Here is a 6,180-nt window from a genome sequence, read left to right on the forward strand (position 1 = left end):
GGTAGGCTATTAGTTTTTTGTGTTTTCTGAAAAACCTGAAAAAATGACTTAGGCCATTATTTTAGGAAGGTGACGATATGGAACAAACCACAAATTAAACGGCTGTCTACAACACACGGCAATGCTAAGATTTTCATTGAACCTAATACCACAGGAATGTGGCTAAAACAGTGGAAACTACCCATAATCCTAAGCGGTAAAGGTCTCCAGAGGAACCATAGTGTGAAGAGAAAGAGGACGAAGCAAAAGGAAAGGAAAATAAATACTCTTTCACATAACCTGACAATTTGAAGTCCCCTTTTTTTTGTCCACTTGAAGAGGACTACGTTTGGTTTGTTGGAAAGGGTCCATAGGCTATACGTGAAAACACCCGGAATGTATGTTAATCTTTGAAATCTGGAGTTTAGCCAATCGTGTACCTTGGTTAAAGACTCCAAATGTTACACAAGCAGAAGAGCCCACCGTTGCAAAAACCAGTCTTAACGTGTAACCCTCCTCATCACTGAAAACAATTACAAGTGGACCTGGCATCCCAGCGTAGGGACTCCAGCTCACGAGGAAATGCTGAAGCCGGCAGAACAATGGAGGGGTTAAGAGGGTGAGACCCCAGGAAGGATTAGGACCATGTTTTCCACTATCTTCACTCCTGCAGGCATCTCCACAGTCCTCTCTTGGGCATCGCAGCTCGGCTCCATCTTCTTATCCACTAAAGTCCTGCAAGCGGCAAAAACATTCTGGGTTCCAGTCTCCAAACCGACGAAGAGGCCCGACGTCCCCGAGCGTATTCCGCCCACAGCCACCCTCGCTCACATGCACGCTATATACAAAGAGTGAGGGATTCTTGCTAATTCGCTAACATCATTGTACTGAAGAAGAATGCAATTAAAACTGCTCTTGATAATTAACCCAGATCCATCTCCAACCACATCTCTGCTGATTATATAAACGGCCATTACCAGGGAGCTATGAATATTCATCAGTCGTGAGTGGTCTTAAGATGGTAGTCATTTTATCTTTTTGGGTGGGTGGAAATGAGTACGGAAGGAGGGGGGGGTGCTGTGTGTGTGTGTGTGTGTGTGTGTGTGTGTGTGTGTGTGTGTGTGTGTTTCTGTGACTGATAACCACACAGTTGGGGAGAATGTAATCCATGACTGCAGCTTAAAAGCGATTTTGTTGTTAAGTTGCCCATTCCGTTATCGACTTGATTGTCGGTTCTGTTTGATGTCTTAAGTGTTTGCCGTAGCAACAGTTAAGTATTAAATTAAATTACATTTATGTTAATTAGATTCATGCTTATTTGCTGATGCAAAACAAAAAGCACACAAATACTTTTGCTCGTACGGTGAAACACAATTATCCAGCAGCTGCTGTACCAAACTATTCAGAATTTCCCCCTGACTTCATGTTTACATGTATTATTAACTTTTTTTATCAAACAGGACTCGCACAGAAAATCCGTCACGCTCAAAGTTTAGTTGAGGGAGTTGACAGAAATAGGTTTCAGCACATTATGAATTGGGTTGGAGGGGTAATCAGTCCTGCGAGTTGTGACCACACAGTGTCAATGCTGTGATCTCGCCACAAGACTTCAGCAGCAGCAAACAGAGCAGAACAGAGATGAAAGAGGGCGAGCGAGCGGGAGAGAGGGAGAGCGAGAGCGATGGGGAGAAACCTTTCATGATAAAAACTGCCCGCTCACAGTGCGATAAATTGGGAGATGACACAAGTCACAGCACAACAAAAGGGGAGAACATTGGATGGGGACCCTTCACTGAGAAATTGATGAGATCGAGCCTGAAAGAATTGTCTCTGTGAGCCAACAGTGGGGCTTAGCTCCCAAAACACTCCTGGATTAAGACAACATCCCACTGGAGGTGGACTTGGCATGAGCCCATTAGTCCCTCACCATACACTCTCTCTCCCTTCTTCCAAGCTACTAATACCATGTCTCATACACATTGCTCTTTTATTGTGCAAAGGAAATAAACACAAGAACACAGACACAACCACAGCCCATCCCACCCCCGACATAGCTGCACAAATTCAAGGATCAGGTATTTGTCTGAATGCAGGATTTGTCGCCGGCGTGATCCCCGCCGCCTTCGCTCGGCATCTGAGGAGAGAATTGGCATATTGGAGCAGCTCATCGCACAGATTCAGCACTCCCCATCTGATAACACGGTGTGTTTGAGATCAGTAGCCTCCTCCAGCAGCTCAGAGCAGGCGCTGACACTTGAAGACTTTATGCTGTGTGCACATGCCCTTTCTTTTGATTTCCTTTAATCCATCAGAAACAATTTCTGTACACAGGAAATCAAAACCACGCTATCAAAGAGTGACATTTCCTTCAGCATTTCCTGTGCCCTATCATCCTAATGGCATGCTGATCCTCCTGCCTTCCAGCTACTCACTAAACTGGGACGACGGCTGCAACCGCAGCCAGTGTTGCAAAACAATTACCGTTAGCTCAGAGTGACGTTCAGTCCTTCAGTGGCGTGAGCATCGTGCATTTTTGTAAATTAAAGAACAAAAGGCCTTTAAAAGGCAATTAGTAACAAAGCACAATGCCGAACGGTAGACTTGTTATAAAGTCCCTCGACACACCAGTTCTTCAATCCAGTCATTTGTCAGATTCAACATTAAGTGAACGAATACAGTAAAGCCCTGCATGCTGTTTAAAGCAGAGCCCCAATGATGCCAGCCTGTCGGTCAGCACGGGTCTGGACTGATTCACAGCTGAACAAACTTAACACCTCGGCTAAATAGGGTCTCGACCTGCCGCTGCAGACTCGCCATCGAGCCTAATCAGTTGTCTCATGTGCAAACCGCAAACAGGTTCAATGCTCACTGACCGATGGACAGAGTTTATTCGTTAAGTGAACCACTGACCCACTTAAGGAATAAATCTCTCACATTTGTACTGTGACTGTCGACCTGAGAGCCATTAAAGTCTCTTTGATACGGTGAGTTACTCCACACTTAACCAGGCGAACACACACATCACTCATATCTGCACTGTTTCCTTTGCTCTGTTTGATCAATCTGCATTACAGCTTCAGCTTGTGTTTAGTCTGAGTATACATGTGGATTTAGCATCTGGGCTAATTCTGAGGCTAACGCAGAGGAGCTAAAAGGAGCTGAACAAAGTGTAAAGTTGCTCTCTCGACATTCATGTCCATGTTATGAGGGACTGACACAGATGATGTGAAATGTGATTGTTGTTGAACACTGATCGTGAGCTAGCATTTTAGCACAGAAGCAGATATCAACAAATCCACATCTGCATCGTCCAAATACATCAGACTGTATTTACAACTAGAGCCGGGATCGCAACTTCAATAAAGAAACAAATATGTCTCTATACATGAAATGATGCAAAGTCTCCTTGAATATTCCTACTTGATGTCATGCTGCTGAAATAAAGATGTATTTCAGTCAGTGTGCAGTAGATTAAATGAAGTGATTGAACAAGCAGATAAAGAATATCATCGCTGTCGGGCTGAAACATGAGATCCTTGCACGTGTCATTTTATTAATATTTTACCAAAGTCGAGCTCAAATGGGTTTACGGGCTGTTAGACCAGTGCATGCTGGGATATGTGTTTGGTTCATCATCACCATCTCCTTTTAGTTCATTGGGTAGATATTTGAGTGACCAATAGCACTGATTTATGCAACAACAACAACAAAACGCCGACAACATGTATTATTGTGTTGCAATGAAGATTGAATATTTTGTTTTGTTTTGATGTCCTGGTGAGATGAGAATGTTCTGAGATTCATGCTGTAATCTTCCTCCTGTGTCATTTTGTGATGAAAACACAACAAAAAAGAAACGCAAATGAGCATTCACCAAAAGTACAGCAATGAGTGTTTTCAAAAACTACTTTTCTTCTTCCATTTTCAATATTGAAGAAAACTGTTCCCAAATCTTCTGAACAAAAGGAAACCGTTGCTTTTAGCAATAGTTTTCATGTGTCTAAGGTTAGATTATCATCAATCTGTGTGTGTGTGTGTGTGTGTGTGTGTGTGTGTGACTCCTAGCATGCTTATATTAGTGTTCATGTGTGCTTGGCGTGTGTGCAAGCATACCCCCTCCCATGTTTTATGCTTTACTATGAATGTCACGGTCTTGCAATGATATGTTGACTTATGATGACGCTCTCTGCTCTCATTCCCTCGGTGGGTGAACCTCTCTGAGAGCCACGCCGTTCCCTTCAAACCAGGTTTTTCGTTGAGCCACCCAAGAATCCAAGGATTGGATCTGGAATCATTTTGAAAGCCAGCGGAGCGTCGGATCCACAGCTGTGTGCAGAGAGGAGCTGTCAAGAGGTCAACGTTTCACCCACATCATGTAGTCTCACACAGACTATGAACAGAACACCATCTGGAGCTGGAAGAAAATCATAAAATCTGGTTTAGCCTGGAGAGGTTATTTAGCTTTACTATGAAATCGCTCTAATTATGGTTATTGTAGGAAATGGGTAATTTCCACACTAAAACAATCCCATAAATACTTGATTCAGACTTCTTGTTGAATGTAACGTTTAGCTTATGCATCTCAACTTTACGTTTCCAAATTACTCTTGTGGATCTTTACAGTCACTTGATATCTAACATGAAACGCTGCAGGTACATATTTAATTAAAGGCGCACCTTTCTGAAGTACGACAGGCCAGTCTGGGTCGGTCGGAGATTCATATTTGCATAATTTCTTCCAGTCTTTATTTCAAATATTTGATCTGCAGCACACAATACTGTTTGTATTGTTCCGGTACGTGTAGCGTATACGACATTGAATCTAATGTGGAAGTCTAGCTACCATCTGTTTCTTTAACTGACGAGAGGAAATTAAAATAGTTATCATGTGTGTACGTTTGATTGATTATGATTAATCAAACGTATATCTCAGTAAAAAGAAACGGTCAAGAACGTGAACTCACTCACAAATGAAGTCGATGGAACATTTTACAGATAAGACCTGTCGTGCATTGGGTCGTGATGCTCTGTCCTTTTTAAAAAGAAAGAAGTTTGGGAACACTGGTCCTGTGAAGTGGTGAAGAGGCCCGCCGTGATGAAGCACTGATCAAAGACGGGTTCCTATACTTTCTACAACATCATATAGAAAGCCTTGAATCAGCATAAAACACCAGGGCCCATTAATTTGTTGGCTGATTTATTATCCATCAGACAGTTAATTAATTTGACGAGACACAGCAGAGTGTCACTATCAAGGAGGGTCATTCCTAACAGAGGACTACATTTTTTCCCAAGGATAAAATTGTCAAGTAGACGTGTGTAGGAATTCATTTTGGGTCAACACAAGCGAGGGAAGAATGGAAATGGAAATGGACTACGAGGACGACGTCTGTGAAAAAAGGAGATGGATGGAAGAGTCTGTCAAATGTTCCTATTTTCATTCTCTCACCACACCTCCAACAAATTAATCAGCAGATGAGGACAGTCAGGCGGCATCGCTAACATTTCTGGGATGACTGACAGTTTGAAAGAGGTGGATTCATTTTGTCAAAAATATGATGGGGGGAGCCGTAGGAAAAGGGAAATGAGGATGTCGGATTGGATTTTTATGCCAAATCGTGTCAAGTTTCCATCTTTTTTCTCTCTACACACATCTGTTACTCTCTTCTTTTGGCTAATAAGATGAAGAAGAAGAAGACAAAGTTACGGAGTAGACCTCTCATCTTTACTCGTTAACACACAAGCCATGAATGGAACAATGTGTGTGCCAGCCTTCCCACAGCCGGGTGCTCTACATACACCTCCATCCCTCACTCTATCTCTCCCTCTGTGTGTGATTTATCTATCAGTCAGAGGTAGGATTGACTCACTGCTGTACAGCAGGCCATTAAAGCCTGGGGGAGATTCACCTTGCCAGGCAGCTGGCTCAAATGAAAAGCTAAAAGAGCACATTAACGCATCAATATGAGGGCATGAAGATGAAAACAGTTGTCAAAGGCCTGCCAGAAATAACTGATCGCATAATGCCGCTCTATTGTATGTAAGTGAGGTCACGGGAGTCAAACAGCAGCTAAAGACACACGGAAGCGAGAACACAGAGTCCTGGCCGTCTTTGATAGGCGCGCCCCTCTGAAAAGGTCTCTGTAAAAACGCTGCCGAGTGTGTCATCTTCAAAACGAGCTATTAATGTGTCATGCAGCA

This window comes from Taurulus bubalis (genome assembly GCF_910589615.1).
Source record: "Taurulus bubalis genome assembly, chromosome: 5".
Taxonomy (NCBI): Eukaryota; Metazoa; Chordata; class Actinopteri; order Perciformes; family Cottidae; genus Taurulus; species Taurulus bubalis.